The sequence below is a fragment of the Coenobita brevimanus genome, chromosome 46, assembly GCF_032717465.1.
Source record: "Coenobita brevimanus isolate Jiangsu-jjx chromosome 46, ASM3271746v2, whole genome shotgun sequence".
NCBI lineage: Eukaryota > Metazoa > Arthropoda > Malacostraca > Decapoda > Coenobitidae > Coenobita > Coenobita brevimanus.
Genome location: NC_136999.1, coordinates 21,541,999 through 21,560,124, shown reverse-complemented (window position 1 = coordinate 21,560,124; position 18,126 = coordinate 21,541,999).

The following is an 18,126-nucleotide window of genomic DNA, read 5'->3' as shown; positions in this document are numbered from 1 at the left end:
TAGGGAGCAAGGAATCATACCGTGAGGCGTCACTTTTGTGATTCTGTGTTATTTTTAATTCGTCCGGTCTTTCAAGTGGTGGCTTATATCATTTATCAGTACTGCCAATGTCCAACACTAGTCAGCACTCCTAAACTCATCTGTACTCCCATCCATTGTTGACAATTTAGCCATTTCTCCCTATTCTTGACTCCCCTCCCTACCTCCCCTCCATTACCCTATCCTCTCGCCTGCCCGGCCGTGCTACGCTAAGTAAATCTTCCCTGAAATTTTCCACTGATTTCATCCATTGAAATAAGCCCTATGCCCTATTCTTATACCAAATAATATATACAAGAAAGAAATATGGTAAGTGATAGTGCCATACACCTGGAATTGGCTAATTATCACCTGGCAACACCTCACGTGCACTCGTTCACTAATTTTCGCTGTTTATTTCCCCTCAAAATATGCCATATAATCTATTCTTGTAATAAAAATATATATAAGAAAGGAAGGGAGAACCCTAAGTGATATTTACATTCACCTGGAACTACCTAATTTATTATGTATTGTCTAGATTTCCTGCCAATCATTTCATAGCGTATATAATAGCAGCTGTCACCCCGCTGACATTGGCAGCATTGCACTCCCCCTAGGCAGGCTACCACACTGTATTCAGTTTACTGTCGTCTTTCAAGGTGAAAGCACATCGGATTCGCGCCAGTCCAATTCTGCCGCTTCTAAGCCCCATGCAAAGGGCCCTGTGACCTCTAATCCCTACTAAACCTCGTGTGGAATGGGGGAAAGGGCTAAGTGACTGCTGTGGAACATGAACTGGCTAATTTGTCAATGAAAATGATAGACAGTGACTATGATCTATCTGGTGAGTAAAACAGTGGAAGTGGAAATGTAATTAATGTGTAAACAGCAAGTGAAAGCAATGAATGTAAATTTAAGTGAACACTGGAAAATAGTTTTATAAGTTACTGCAAGTGACAGTGCAAACACAGTGTAAATAAAATAGAACTGTAAATAAAATAGAGAATGTAAATAGAAATGTAAATGAGTAGTAATATAAGAGTATGAGTATATATACCAGGAGTAATGAAAGTGAAAGTTTCACTCTAGCATGTATGAATACAATGAGTTAAGAAAGTGAAAGTGAAAGTGACAGATTCACTCTCAACGCTAGTATACAGGAGGAGAAAGTGAATGCTACGTATTTTACTGAAAGAGAAATTAAATGCCTACAGTGACAATAAACTACTATTACTGAAGGAAACCTATGGATAAAGACTGTAGATATATATAAGTGTTATATAGTAATAGAAATATAAAGTGTGAGTGTTTTTATAAATAATAAATGACAGAACACCAGCGGCGAACGATCGCAAGTGGGAAGGTCATACGTGCTCGTAATTTTCATTGTTTTCACAGTTTTTTTTTTTTTTTTGGAGTATGGATTTCAAACTATTTGAGAATCACAAAATAGTGTTTCCAGTGATAATATCAGGCTGTGGTAATCATATTATGGGTTGTAGGGAAGTGTAAAGTGGTGACTTCATTACCCAACTTCAGAGGTCTCCACAAGTCCTACGGTACTATGGTCAGACTCAAATATGAAGTCCGTTTGGGTGGGGCCCGCGCGGGGATTTCCCTCTCTACAGCTCTGCCAAACCTCCTCTCTCTCTCTCTCTCTCTCTCTCTCTCTCTCTCTCTCTCTCAGTTGATTGAGAAAGTTTTTATATATTTATAAGTTGTGTTTTCTTCTATATTGTTTCGACCTTTTTTCCACACCACCACTGAGGTAAAAGTCTTGGCGTGTTTTTTTTATAGAGGTTTCCCCAGTAGGCATAAGTACTCTCTCTGATCTTTCTTCTAGAAAATACTTGTTCACATTGTAAATAAGTTCTTTCTCCCAACTGTGGAGCACATGAGAGCGAGTCGGAGTAGCTGCCATCGTGGGTGGGGATCAGGGAGGAAGTGACCGGTCACCTGTAGTCTGAGGTGGGTGTCCTTGACCTCTGGCAACGTCGGAAAGCGACGTTGTCACGTGGTGTGGAATTTATACAAATCATTGCTATTATCCTAAAAAGCGACACATTCATAGCACTATATAGCCTTATTTAATATATTTAATAAGTACACAATATTTAATATACAATTTCAAATAGTAAATAGCTGACATATGACAGAGAGAGAGATAGGTACTGGGGTTGATGCGGCAGAGCTGTAGAGAGGGAAATCCCCTCTCAGGCCCCACCCAAACGGACGTCATATTTGAGTCTGACCATTGAAATATACAATTTCAAATAGTAAATAGCTGACATATGACAGAGAGAGAGATAGGTACTGGGGTTGATGCGGCAGAGCTGTAGAGAGGGAAATCCCCTCTCAGGCCCCACCCAAACGGACGTCATATTTGAGTCTGACCATAGACGAAGGCTCAACAAACATCCCAGGAGAAAGCTGAAGGTATGTGCCATAAGCATATTTAATTATAATATTCTAGTAATAACTGATTTTTGGCAAATATTTTTAGAGAGTCTGTCGGAGTGCGAATATGCCAGCGAGACACGCAAGTCAGGCAAAAACAACCCCGCGGTTTAGGGGTTAATATTACAATGATCTGATTACAGTATGTTCGTTTGTTACCGTAATACAGTAAAAACGGCGCAACGTTGCACAATTTTTGTTAGAGCAGGGTACTTTAAAATGCTGTAACTTGAAGAATAAAACAATTTCCAGTCCACTCGGACCACCGGTTACTGAGTTATGACTCATTTCTGGTCTTTTGCTTCAAATATAGTATTTGTTTTTAGTGGAAGGGATGGATTCGTTCTTCATCCGGCACTGAAATTACCAGCATGATAGAATAGAGAGGAGTGACCTGTTTACTGTATTATCACTTCCTCCCCTCTCCTTCCTCCGTCCTTATACTTCGAAAATTGTATATTATAATTCTGTAGTATATTTTAATATAACAAACACTAGTATCCTGTCTCTCTCTCTCTCTCTCTCTCTCTCTCTCTTTCTCTCAACGGGTCCCCCAGCAGGATAAAAATAAGGGAAAATTCCTCGCATCGTCTCGCTCACAGTATGAGTAATACACATTTCTGTTAACTTTCTAATGAAAATAGGAACTGACCTGACATCGAGCAGCGGCTGTCGAAGGCAACCTTTAAGCAAGTATATGAGAATTATTCTTCTTGTACCACCACAGTCACCACAACTGTAATTACCACAACACCACAGTCACATCAATAAAGTGAAGATGTTAATATCCGGGCCAAAAATAAGGCTTAGTGATGTATCTGTCATTATACAGCTCATGAACTACCTAACTGCATGTGCCCCACACCACAGCCTTCCATAGCTAACTGACTGTAAGATCACGTCGGGCGTCGTTATAGTCGGTTTGTTTTCATACGTCGGAACTCAGCCACTCCCACAACTTGAATAAAGCAGCCTCTTGGATGTTTTGTCGGCTATTCATTGATAAATATTATGGCGATTTGTTTTTTGGCTTTTAATTTTTGGGTGAGATTAAAATTCTGGGCCTTATATAACTCTTGGTACACAAAACAGAAATTTTTATAACATTCCCCAAAATTTATAAAAATCTCCACATCAGCACTTGATGTTTTAACTGTTATCCATTAAAATTTACCGCAAAATGGAGGCAGATAACTCTAGAATCTTGAGTTTGACTAGGGGTATGGGGAAATTAACTCTCTTAGAATTTAGTGGGGAGTCAAAGGCTCAGGGAAAAATTGGGAATGACCAGGAAAAGTTTGGGAACTGCTCCTAATTTATACAATTTATTACATTCTGTTATCAGTACTACTACCTCTACGTTTTTTGGACTCTAATTTGTCCTAATTTTACCATATTTTTATCTTCAGTGCAGAGATGTAACAGTAGTCCAAAACTAAAATATTATGCGAGCCACAAAGGACCGCTATTCAATGGATCTAGAGCTGCACTATGATATTTTCCTTTCCCGCTGAAGCACATGATATAAGCAGCAAATGGACGAAAATCTGGCGCGAGTTAAGTTGAAATAACTGTGGATGGGTTTATTCAGCTTTGGGTAAACCTCTCGGAGTCCAGGAGTCAGAAGCCATTGACAATACCGACTCAGTACGGTGACGCGTTTGTCATTTTATTCTTGCTGCTGCCATTTTATTCAGCTTGGGTCACTTCTTCCAATGAAGGGTTTAGGAATGTTCCACATTCATGTGTCAAGTACGATAATTTCGTCTTTTCGTTGTCTTCAATTGGTTTTATTCACTTCGAACGAATCTCTCTCTTTTTTCTTTTTCTTTTCTTTTTTTTTTTTTTGTCTCGTCGTTATCTCACGATTTTATTCAGCCTGTGGAACTCCTAGTAAAGAAGAAGTTAGTTCTGTGGTCAGTGGGGGTCGAGCTGAAAAGTAACATGGACCATTGGTTGACAATTGTTATTCATTACAGTCCACATGCATTCCCTTATTATTCATTTAGCCCTCTGGTTTGTGCTTTATAATTCTAGCAACACGTATTTATAAAAGATTTCTACTCATATTTCTTTTTACATAGAAAAATTCTTCATTAACATTTGCAGTGGGATAAAACTTGCACTGTTTTTCCACAACTACCGTCAGGCGATTACAGAGCCATAAATCTTATTCTAGGCCACACATAACTTGCAGTGAACTCCTCACCCATTGCATTTCTCTGCTTTAAGTTTCCTCCCAGAAATCCCTGCTTCCCACAGAAATTATTGATATACAGTGCAGTAACTGCAGGAAGGATAATGTTTCACCATTTGCACATTTTTCCATATATTCAGCAGGCTTGTCACTGTAAAGCATTCGTCTCTGGTGTAATTCTGTAATCCCATTGTGTATACAGTCGCAGAAAACAATATCAGAACATTTTTAGTACAGGAATTATGAAACACGTACACAATATTCTGAAAAGTTTGTTTTAGTCCTAAGATCACTATTCTGGGTTTCGAAGGCCATTGTTCCCTTTCGTTATTTATCTTTAAAAAAAAATGGAACGATGTTATTGGCCGCGAATATGCATCAAAAATGAGTTATGGAATGTGACGATTGCGTTGTTTCTAATCCTTGTAAGGTAGAACCAAGGCTAAAGTGAAATACTATGGCATATGTGGTCTTAATGAATGTATTATGAATTTTGAGAGGATAAATGAGCTTGGGACAGCATGATATGAAGCAGCTGGGAAGGAATGGCTAGAAAGAAGAAAATGGGGAAAAGAATGGCAGGAAACAGAAAACGGTAGGTGGGAGAGAGGGACCTTTACCTCCCTGTCACGACAACTTAAAATCATCCAAACAGCCAGCTGTTAGTCACTGGATTCAATATGCAATCGGAATGTGTGTGTGTGTGTGTGTGTGTGTGTGTGTGTGTGTGTGTGTGTGTGTGTGTGTGAAGAAAATAACTGAAACATTTTTCAGTCGATTTCAATCACTGTTGAGGGGTGCAGGGTTAGCCAGTGAGTAACCTATTTTTTTTTCTATTTTTTGAATAATAATCTTAAATGTCGGGACCAACTGCTTAGTCCCGGACTCCTACGCTCCTCATGGGGCAATGTAGGATTGGATGATGGATGGATGGATAAAGCAAACGCCAAGTTCAGAGAACTGAATAATAAAAACAAAGCAAGTTAGATTTGAGAACAATACGTTAAAGGTCAAGGTCACAGGGTAAGATCAAAGTTCATCTCGTGTGTCTCTGTGTGAATAAAGAAATTAAATATTCTTTATTTGATTTTCAACAGCCTTGATGGGAGGGCTGAGGGTCATCCATAAGGCTCAGCTATAGTTTTTAAGAACAATAAGTATATTCACATTACAAGGCCAATTTAATTAGTTTTATCCACGTCGAACCAAACTTTATGGGAGGATTTAGGGTAAAATAAGAATTAAAAATATAGGCTTTGAAACAGTCAGTTAAACGTCAGGGTCACACGGAAAGGTCGAAGGTCAACTTCAACAGTTTCAATATGATTTCGATCAAACTTTCTCGGAAAGGTTGGTGAAAATCTAATATAAATGAATGAAGTCTTAAGAGCAAGTGGCAAAGGTCAAGGTCACATGGAGAAGTAAAGTGTTTGGCTCTTAGACCAGTTGGTTGTCAAGCCTCTATTTCTTCCGTCAAATTTCGCTCCCCATTCTCCACTCTCCCTTCTGTGAAAATTTCCCTTTAACTCTCACTAATTCTTTCAATTTGCAGTTTACTCCCTCTCGCTTTCTACATTCTTCTTTCCATTTTGATCTCCTCCTCCCTACCCATCATCCTCTTATCCATTCAGACATTTCTTGCCTGCTTTCTGCCTCTCCCGTTTTCCCCTGACATCGACCTCCTTCGCCACCTCTCTCCTCTGCTGCTACTGCAATGTCGCAGATATAAAGTAATTACATCCAGCGGCAAATGGAGTCACCTCATTAGCACAGGAAGAAAAAAGCAGATCTGGAGAAAAAAAATCCCTTCCTCTTTCTTTCCCTTCCATTTTGAATTACTGTCCTTTCCTCTCATCTCTATTGTCAGGAGAGAGAGAGAAAGCGAGAGAGAGAGAGAGAGAGAGAGAGAGAGAGAGAGAGAGAGCTCCGATTAGGGACACAACAGCACTAAGGAAATAATATTGTAATGGTTGCTCGTGACCCAAAGCTCTGAATGGCCCCTCGTATTCTGTCCCTGTATTTGCACTACAACCTTTTCGTTTTTTTTTTTTTTTTTTTTTAAATGTAATGAAGAAGGAACCAAAGGCCAGGAGCCCGCAAATTTGCCCTCCAAGAAAAAAAAAAAAAAAAAGACAACAAGGAGCCAAATTCAAGAGCCTTATATTTCGAGATGTCTGGACACACTGCGTTTGAAGGAATGGAGACCATAGGAAGTAGGAAATACGGATGGAGGAAGACAGTTCCAGAGCTAACCTGTTGCATACTATAAAGGCCTGGGAGTAACGATTAGCCCTTGAATCAGAGAGCTGGACAGAAAAGGGATGAGAGTTTGTTGCTAGAAGGGTGTTACGCGCCCGTCGTAGTGGTTGGGGAATGCCAACAGACAGTTCAGAGGAGCAGTGGCCATTGAAGTTGCGACAGAAAAGAGATAAAGATGCAACAGTGTCGCGAAGAGACAGAGATTGATGGAAGCAAGTAAGAGGAGGAGAGTTAATGAGACAAAAAGCCTTTGACTCCACCTTCTTGAGAAGGGCTGTATGTTGGGAGCCTCCTCACACATGAGAGTTGTACTCTACACAGGGGCTAATAAAACCCGTGTTTAAAGTCAGCAACTGTGCAGTGGTAAAGAAGGTACGGAGCCGGGTTAACACACCTAATCTATTATGAGCAGATTTTACATGAGTGTTAATAATATGTTCTTTCCAAGATAAATCATGGGAGAATGAAACCCTAAGTATATTTAAAGATGATGTAGGATTAAGCTGGATATTATTAAAAATTTGAGGGCACTCCTGTAGATGTTGTTAGGTTAACAGATGTAAGAACTGAGTTTTTGAAGCATTCAAAACAACAAAATTACTTTTACCTCAGTCAGACCTAATGACAAGTCAGACATTAGATGTGCCATATCCTTATCCCTTGTTTGTTGATGTAACTGCTGAGATGGGACGTTGTAGGAACCGAATGGAAAGGTGAAGGGTGGAGTCATCAGCATATGAGTGGACAGGGTTAGATGTACAGCTTAGAAGGTCACTGATGAATAAAAGGAAGAGAGTTAGTGATAGGAAAGAACCCTGAGGAACACCACTACTGATAACTCTAGGAGAAGAACGGTGACCATCTGCAACAGCAGGTATAGAACGACCAGAAAGGAAGATAGAGATGATTGCACAGATGGAAGGATAAAAACCGTAAGAGGGCAGTTTGGAAATTAAAAATGTATGCCAGACTCGATCGAAAGCCTTTGAGATGTCAAGTGTAATGACAAAGCTTTCCCCAAAGTCCTGAAAGGAGGATGGCCAGGAGTCTGAAAGTTAGGTGACAAGATTGCCAGTGGAGCGTCCCTGGTGAAGCCCATACTGGCGATCAGAATGAAGCTTGTGATAGGATAGATGTTTTAATTAATTTCCTGTTAAGAATAGACTAGAAAACTTTTAAAATACAGGATGTTAAAGTAATTGGGCGATAGTTACAGGGCTAAGAATGGTCACCCTTCTTTGCGACAGGCTGAATGAGAGCAAACTTCCAGCAAGAAGGAAAGGTACAAGTTGATAAAGGCGAAAGAGTTTCCCTAGGCAGGGTGTAAGCACAGAAGCATAGTTCTTGAGGACAACAGGAGGGGCCCCATCAGACCCATGTGCCTTGTTAGTATTGAGGCCAGTGACAGCAGAAAATACATCAATTGAAGAAATCTGAATGTCAGCCACGAGGAAGTCAGAATGGAGAAGTGATGGAGGAACAACACCAGACTCGTCAAAGGTATATATATATATATATATATATATATATATATATATATATATATATATATATATATATATATATATATATATATATATATATGTGTGTGTGTGTGTGTGTGTGTTTTACGCTTCTGGCCAGGAATCGAACCCAAGACTTCTAGATGAAAGGCAGGTATTGTTACCACTACACCATGGCGTGATAAGAGCTAACTGAATTATGTGACGAACCAGGTAAATCTGTTTTTGGAAGATATATTTGAATCTCAAAACATCTGGATTTTTGCTTAGCTCCACGCAACCCGGCATGTGACATACTGGTAGCAGTTTAATCTATCCTAACCAGTACACGAGCGTCTTTATATGTTGGAGAGAGACACTATACGCGGGTGCCTACATTTTCTTTCTTTTTTTTTATGCTCGTGTTCTGGCTGGATAGATTAAAACTGCTCGGTCACTGGTCGAGTTCCGTGGGGCTAAGCAAAAAATCCTGATGTGTTGAGTTTGTAATGTTTCCTCCAATAACGGATTTACCTGGATCATCATGGATTTTAGTTAGGTTAGCTTTCATCACGCCATGTTGTAGAGGTAACAATGCCCTACTTTCAGGTAGAAGTCTTGGGTTCGATTCCCGGTCAGGAGCATCAAAAACATTTGCACGCACGTGTATAATGTGGGTCTCTCATATGCATGGGAATTTTTTTTAACCAGAGTGACATATCCTGTGTGCTTCGGCTGTCCCTGTTAAAAGCAGCGAAATTTACCAGAGAACGTATAGTGCTGGATCAAAGTAGTTTAATAACCCAGGACTTTGCTCTAGTTGTCTGGTTAATAATCTTTATTATTAATAGATTAAATGCTACTGCGTTTAACCTATTGTGGATACTTATAATGTAAATACATATATAAATTTCCTATAGGAATAGTCCATGTACAGTCGTGGCCATAAATAATCACCTATCCTCCCGCGCCCTGTGCCTTAGGCTGGCTTCTTTGTACGCGGCAAGTCACACTGGAGTAAGAGGGGCTGAGAGGGAGGGACAAGAGAGAGAAGGGAAGGTGGGTGGGGGGACGAACGATGGTGCTTGGGTGGAGTGAGGGAAGGGAGGGAGGGGAGAGAGAATGAAATGCGAAGTTGTGGCCACGTAATTTGTCTATTTTCTTTCATCCAAGGCATCATATTCATCTAAAACGTGGATATCTGATCTTTTTATAAAGTTCGTTTCACGAGAATTTAAACACGTGTAATAGACGTGTTGAAATTCATCTAAAAGATGTGGATATCTGATCTTTTTTTATAGTTCGTTTCACGAGAATTTAAACACGTGTAATAGACGTGTTGAAATTCACGAGTAGTACACAGTAATATCTTGTGGAATAAATCACATGCATGCAAATTAGAAAAGCTCTCTAGAAGCCAAATGGACAAAAAAATATATACAATCACTCCCTAACTCCAATAAGTTCTTCCTATGCTGAATAAAAGTAATAATTTAGCCAGTATAAATTGTCAAATTCATCAATCATCAAAGCATTGTTAGCTTATAAGTCGATTAACTCATACAGACTATAATCAGCTCAGCTTGGGAAGAACTTGTGGGATCTAGGGATTGAATGTAAATTATTTTTATCCATTTGATTTCTAGAAAGCCTTCCTAATTTAAGTCGTATAAACTTGTCTAATGATAAATAAAATAAACAGTCAAGATGCATCATAATCATCAATGGGTTAATTTTCAATAATGTGCAAACTATATAAATGTCCTGCAAGATTCATATACTGCGTACAGTACTGTAACTACATCAGTATAGTTAAGGTATAGTTAATGGTGAACGGAACCCATGAAACTAGTTGTGACTATAAGGTGCAATACATCAATAGTCTGCGCAAGATTGGACACTAATGAATATAGGTATGTTTTAAATTAATACACAGAGTAGTTTTTTAATTTATATATTGTGTATTACAGAAAAATCATTCACATTGCTATCTTAGAGTTGATAAAGTGAAAAGCTTTGGATTCCACCTTCTGCAGAAGAGCTCAATGTGATAAAAAGAAAGTAATTAATCAGATAAATTAATTGAGGCAACTCATTAGGGAAAAAATAATATGCCATAGGGGAACTTAACGGTATACTAAAGGTTAACAGGGTATCAGATAGGACGGTAAGGATAGCAGACAACCAACAACCATCAGCACATTCAGCAGCATGTTCGTTTCAGTAGCCAGATCCATTGCTCCTCTTAGAGTACAAAAGAAAATATAAAGGCTACAAACAATTAATCAGAAACCCTGGGAGCACTGTGAAAAACAAAACCCTACTTAGGTGCTACCACCAAGAATAATAATGTACAGTGTAGGTTCTGTGTGACAAATGGAGAAGCTGTCCACCATCCTCTTAATTAAGGACAGTGCTGGCTGCATGGTATGTGCGGTTCTATACATGTAGGAGAATTACAGTGTTAGATTACCTGAAAGAATAAAACATAGATATTAGTTTCAAGACAACACTAAGTACAGTAAATTAGGGATTTTTTTTTTTTTTTTTTAGTTCATAGTACCATGGGCTCACACAGTACGCGAGTTCACAGTAAGCGAATCGCATAGTATGCGAGTGACCAAAATAATAACCAAAAAACCTTCACTGCGCGAGTTTAGCCCACAATCCGCGAGGTAGAGGCAAGGAGTGGCCCAAAACCACTATTTTCCCTGACTAAGCGACCCCCCTCCCCGCACAACGGGCCCATTACGACTTCAGAGGCTCTTGGGGAAGGTGCTCAAGAGGAGTCTACAGTAAGATCTCGCCAATAACGACTTTGACAGTAATGCTTTTAGCAATAACGGTAAGTTAGAACAGAAACCCAGTTTCTTTAATCTAAGTCTACTAATACCAAGTTGGTTCACTTCCTAAAATGGCTCCAAGCTCGCACAGGGGGCGGAGAATCGAAGTGACGTCGACTGGCTCGAAACACCAGCTCATTTGACTCCTGACCATGATGGAGGATGGACGTTTCCTCCACTACTCAGACCATAACATATTTTTCGGTTCGGTGAAGTGAAGGAAGGGACTGAAATGTGTGATGGAAGGTTTAGGAGTGTGTAGGAAGCACTTTTTCCCCTGCTTCGTTTTCCCTTGTTAAAATTGTTTAATTTGAACGGTTTTATACATTTTCTGTTACTTAAGCCAACTGACGTCACACACAAGCCACACCTCCCTGCGCCCTGATGGAAAGTGAACCGACTTGGTATTAGTAGACTTAGACTTTAATAATATTTGGATTCGATGAATGACAGTTATTTTGCGAATGCCAAGTTGTTATACAGCAAATACGTCCATAACAAGGAATGATGCAGACAAACAAGAAGAGATGAAGGAAATTGCCAAAAATGTGAGCAGTAGCAAGGAGATGGAGGATCCTCCCCTCACCACCTCCCCTGACTTGCCTGCCACCGTCCCCTCCACCTCCACCGCCCCCCCCCCCGACTCACCAGCCGCCTCCACCTCCACAGTCCCACCTGCTTCACCTGGCATACCTGCAACCCCCACCATAATGACTTGCTGCATTCTGGAAGAAATATAACATTCAAAAGGCCATAAATTTCTTCATCAAAGCCTGGAATAAACAACACTGGCAACTGTTAAACATGCGCGGTGTGGGGGGGGGTGCAGCGGGGGCATTCTAAATGTGCTGCCGTGCCTCGGAACCCCTGTTATTTACGTCCATCAGGCATGTTGTCTACAGTTGTTACGGTGAGTGACGATATTTTTGTTATTGTAGCTATATCTGCGGTATATGTCTGAAAAATTTTCCCTTTATTATGTATCTAAGGGTAAAAAAATGTTAATGCATAAGGGGGTACTGCCCATATGTAATTTTTCTCATTATATATATATATATATATATATATATATATATATATATATATATATATATAATGTATTTCTCTTTCTCTCTCTGGAGAGAGGATTTACCCATATTTTGATTTTAATTGACAATACTTTCAACCACATATGATCACATACCTGCCCTATCTCCCATTAAGGGGTTGAAGTCAAGTACGAGTTGAAAACTGTAAAATCGAACAAATTATTTACCTTTTAGTATTAACCAAACCTAATCTAATCTAACCTAACCTAACCTAACCTGGCCTAATCCCTGTGCATGGCTGAAGTCATATATGAAATAAAAAACAGGGAAATAAAACTGAATGAAGTGCTTTTTAACCCATTAACTGTGGCATTAGGTTTCATGGTCAATCCCCCCATGCACAAAAAAATGGAATTCTTTTTTCTTCAAAAATCATTTTTGCTCTTATAAATGAGAGAGTGCATGGAAAATAATAGGAAACCAAATATGAGTTCATTATTTACCTTAGTTTGGCTGTGCTACGCTATTTGCGGACATTTAGGTAAAAAATGTAGCATGCATTTTTTTAATAATAAGAGCTTGAGCATATGATGTACACAGCAGTCGCCTGCTATTCTTCATATGATGTACGTAGCAGCTATCGGGTTAATTAAACTAACATAACCTACCAAATCAGACCTAATCCAAAAAAAATTAATCCCCAACCTAACCTACATTAACTGCAGAAGCATCTTACCTAACCTAACCTGGCCTAATCCCTGTATGTGGTTGAAGACATATACAAAAAAAAAAAAAAAAAAGGAATTAAAATCGAACAAAGTGCTTTTTAATCTAACCTAACTTACCAAATCAGACCTAATCCAACCAAATTTAATCCTCAACCTAACCTACATTAACTGTGAAAGGTCATAAATCTGAGGGCAGGGAGGGGCTAACATCGCCCTCCCCAAGCCATGACTATACAGTGAGTTGATACTGCACGAACAAAAACACCAAAAGGACATATTTGCGAGAAAAATGTCATATATGAAACCCCCCCTAAGCTGAGGAGTAAATATCACTGGAAAGGCTGGAATTCCCCTAGGGTGTGACTAAACGAAATGTAATACTACCTACATTAGCACTATACTGGCACCTGACAGAATTAATGCCTAGCCTATAGGCTGGCCTAGGCCCTATACATCATGCGGATAGACTTGGCTGTTTAGACCGAGCTTGTGTGGTTGAATAGTTTTTTAAAGGCAAATTTCTTCAACACACTAATCTTTATACCTAAAGCTTATATATGATTAACTTTTTAACTTTTGATATTGAAAACTGATAGAGTACTTCAAAAATCTTACCTTCCCTCAAAGCTTGTGCCTTTGTACGTATGGTAAACGCAGGATTTGAATGTTTGTGCAAGGTTACCATTGATAATACTCAAACATCGCTATAGGTAGCAAGATGGAATGGCAAAACATCTAGAATAATGCCACAGATATTAAAATTTCACTTAAAATGGCTCAAATAACTATAACTTTTATAGAATGTCATTAGATGTAAGAAGTAAATATTTATACATGATCAAATTAGTCAATTCCTCTATATCTACCGAGAAAGATTGGCTAGATTGTACGAACATGGCAACACTGTGTTTGGGGAGTGTTGGTTACGTCGATGATATAGTATTATTTCGCATTCGTTAAAAATAATAATAATAATAATAATAATAATAATAATAAAGAAAATGTTTAATAAGCACATAAAAAGTATTACTTTGAATATCATGATAATCTACGGTACCATCATTTATATCGCTTACTTAAGAGAGATGATCATTTTAGGTAACGAATTATCCATAACCACTTCACTCTGTCTGTCTGTCTGTCTGTCTGAAATATGGAATTCATGGAGAAGGTTTGGGGAGGCCTTTGTTCAGGACACTAAATGGCTGATGGTGATATATATCATCATCATCACCATCAGCAGCAGCAGCAGCATGACCTGCCCATCTCCATTTCTGTTCTCTTATCTATCTATCTATCTATTGCCAGACGCCATAATCCCATAAGGGGTGGCCATTTGACTCTTGAGTTCTTTGCTTTACGGGGAGGGGCACAAAAATGTGAGCAGTAGCAAGGAGATGGAGGATCCTCCCCTCACCACCTCCCCTGACTTCCCTGCCACCGTCCCCTCCACCTCCACTGCCCCCCCCTGACTCACCAGCCGCCTCCACCTCCACAGTCCCACATGCTTCACCTGGCATACCTGCAATTTGATGTATTTTCTGCCATTACTGGCCTCAGTACTATCAAGGCATATGGGCCTGATGGGGTCCCTCCTGTTGTTCTCAAGAACTGTGCTTCTGTGCTTACATCCTGCCTAGGCAAACTCTTTCGCCTTTGTCTGTCAACTTGTACCTTTCCTTCTTGCTGGAAGTTTGCTCTCATTCAGCCAGTCCCAAAGAAGGGTGACCACTCCCAACCCTCCAACTATCGTCCAATTGCTTTAACGTCCTGTATTTCAAAAGTTTTCGAGTCAATTCTCAATAGAAAAATTTTAAGGCATCTTTCCTATCACAACCTTCTTTCCGATCGTCAGTACGGGTTCCGTCAGGGACGCTCCACTGGCGATCTTCTCACCTACCTTTCAGACTTCTGGTCATCCTCCTTTCGGGACTTTGGCGAAAGCTTTGCCATTGCACTTGACATCTCAAAGGCTTTCGATCGAGTCTGGCATAAATCTTTAATTTCCAAACTGCCCTCCTACGGTTTCTATCCTTCAATCTGTGCCTTCATTGCTAGCTTCCTTTCTGGTCGTTCTATAGCCGCTGTTGTAGACGGCCATCGTTCTTCTCCTAGATCTATCAACAGTGGTGTTCCTCAGGGCTCTGTCCTATCACCAACTCTCTTCCTTTTATTCATCAATGATCTTCTAAGCTGTACATCTAACCCTATCCACTCATACGCTGATGACTCCACCCTTCACCTTTCCATTCGGTTCCCGCAACGCCCATCTCAACAATTACTTCAACAAACAAGGGATGAGGCTATGGCACACCTAATGTCTGACTTGGCTCGTATCTCTGACTGGGGTAAAAATAATATGGTTGTTTTTAATGCATCTAAGACTCAGTTCTTACACCTATCAACCCAACAAAATATTCCGCAGGTATACCCACTAATGTTTAATAATATTCAGCTTAATCCTGCATCATCCTTGAACATGCTTGGGGTTTCATTTACTTGGGACTTATCTTGGAAAGATCATCTTACATCTCTTGTAAAATCGGCTTCCAAGAGATTGGGTGTGCTAAGCCGACTCCGCTCTTTCTTTACCCCTGCACAATTGTTGACTCTATACATGGGTTTTATCCGCCCCTGTGTGGAGTACAACTCTCATGTGTGGGGAGGCTCCCCACATACAGCTCTTCTCAATAGGGTGGAGTCAAAGGCTTTTTGTCTCATTAACTCTCCTCCTCTTACTGACTCCCTTCAACCTCTGTCTCTTCGCCGCACTGTTGCATCTTTACCTCTTTTCTATCGCTATTTTAATGGTCACTGCTCCTCTGAACTGTCTGCTTGCATTCTTCCACCTCTACCACGGCGCGTAGCACCCGTCTGGCAGCAAACTTTCATCCCTTTTCTGTCCAAGTCTCTAATGCAAGAGTTAACCGTTACTCCCAGTCTTTCATTTATGCAACAGGTCAGCTCTGGAACTGTCTCCCTCTGTCTGTATTTCCTGCTGCCTATGATCTCCAGTCTTTCAAACGCAGTGTGTCCAGGCATCTCAAAATGATCGGATATTGAATTTGGCTCTCTATTGTATTTTGTTTTTCTCTTGGAGGGAACTGTAACTGCGGGCTCATGGCCTTTGGTTCCTTCTTCTTCGCATAAAAAAAAAAAAACCGCTTGTTGACACGTAGGGAGCACGTATGGTTTGGTTATATGGTTACCACCCAGTGTTGTAAATGGTTTCTTGGCTTACAAGAAACCATTTGGCTTGTCACTCAATGTAAAGCCACCGGTAACGGAAAGAAAAGCAATAAGAAGTGACAGGCAAGATGGGAGAAATAGGACGAGAGGAGGGCAGGCACAGAAAAAGAATGATAAAGACTTAGGAAGAAGTAGGCAGCACTACATCAAGTGAGTGGATGATGGTCGCCACCACCTACCACTATTATAACTTCTATAATATCTTTTACTAATTTAGTCTGCTCCCTGACCAAAGATGAAGAGGGCGGGGTGGCTCAGAGGTAGAGCGTCCGACTCGCAATCGCGAGGTTGTGAGTTCGAGCCTCTCATGGGTAACCATTGGCAGGAGTGGTAGCGCGCTCCTGTAACTTAGTGGGGCTATATGGCAATAGTTGCCTAGCTCGGGGATGACGATCAAATCACCAAAGATGATGTTTTTCTGTCCCTCAAAGATATTCCCAAAGAGCAATAGAAACGACAACGTTGGGAATATATATATATTTATTTATATATATTTATTTATATATATATTTATTTATATATATATATATATTTATTTATTTATTTGTGTGTGTGTGTGTGTGTGTGTGTGTGTGTGTGTGTGTGTGTGTGTGTGTGTGTGTGTGTGTGTGTGTGTGTGTGTGAGTATCTTAATTTCCAATCAATAAATATTATAAAGTGCCAATTGGCAGGCTACATAATTACTTTCATATATACCAAAAAAGGCATAAACTCACTGCTCTATACAGAATCACAATCGGAACTAATCTATTTCATGTGAATTCTACCACCACATATATATCTCATACTATTCTGAAAGAATTCACATGAATTCTTCATCAAGTTTTACACGAGATCTTCTCAGCTAAGTTTCCACATGGAAAAGATGTAGAAATCTGGTGAATACTGGTGTACACGAGATTTCATCAAATATCCACGACTAAAAGATGTGGAATTCACGAGCTGTGCCCACTGGGATGATTATTTGTCTAGTACAGAGATTCCTTGCGTTTCTTTTTCCTCATCCTCAATCATCTACTGGATTTGTGTTAGGGGGGTGAATAAGAGATGTTGTGGTATTTGAGACAGAGTTGGAGATAATAATGATTTCCTATGCACGTTGTTTTTTGGGGAGAAGCTATAGATTTTCAGATGTTAAAGCTTTGATCTTGCTGGTCAATCTCTGGATTGCGTCAAAGATTTTGTTATTTGTCGTGGCTGTATGTTTTGTGATGGAAGTGGGTATGGAGATGGGTCAGTGCCTAGGGTAAGGAGTGTCTGGAGCAAGTTCAAGTAGCTTTTGCCTTTTCTAAAAAGCAGACAGCTCTCACTCCATGCAAAGGAATCTGTGTTGAGGGCATGTGTTTGGACTGTATTCCTTCCGGGTTCTGAGACCTGGTCAGTAAGGGAAGAGGATATTATTAGGATCGGACGTACATAAATGGCAATGATCAGATAACAGAGTAATGCGTCCTGTAATGGGAGACTTGGCACTGAGTAGCTTTATGCCTAAAGAGTTGAGAGGAAAGATGATACTGGAGTGTATTGATTCTGCAATGGGAGCTTATTAAGATGGTTTGAGCATGTCGAGAAGATGGAGGATGACAGTTGGGAGCGTTAAGTGAGAAGGTTGCAAGAGGCAGACCCAAAAATGCCTGGGACCATGTCACAAGGCGTGACCTCAGGGGTAAATGACTAAATATGGAAGTTGCGAGCGTTCAAGCAGCATGAAGTGATGCCATTTGGTGACCAAGGCAAACATATGCAAGCATGTTGGAGCACTGAAATATGAAACAAGTAATATATATATGTTTGTATGTATACAGTATATTATTTCCAGCAATCACTTCACAGAAAACCCATACCTGTCAGAGGGGAAATTCA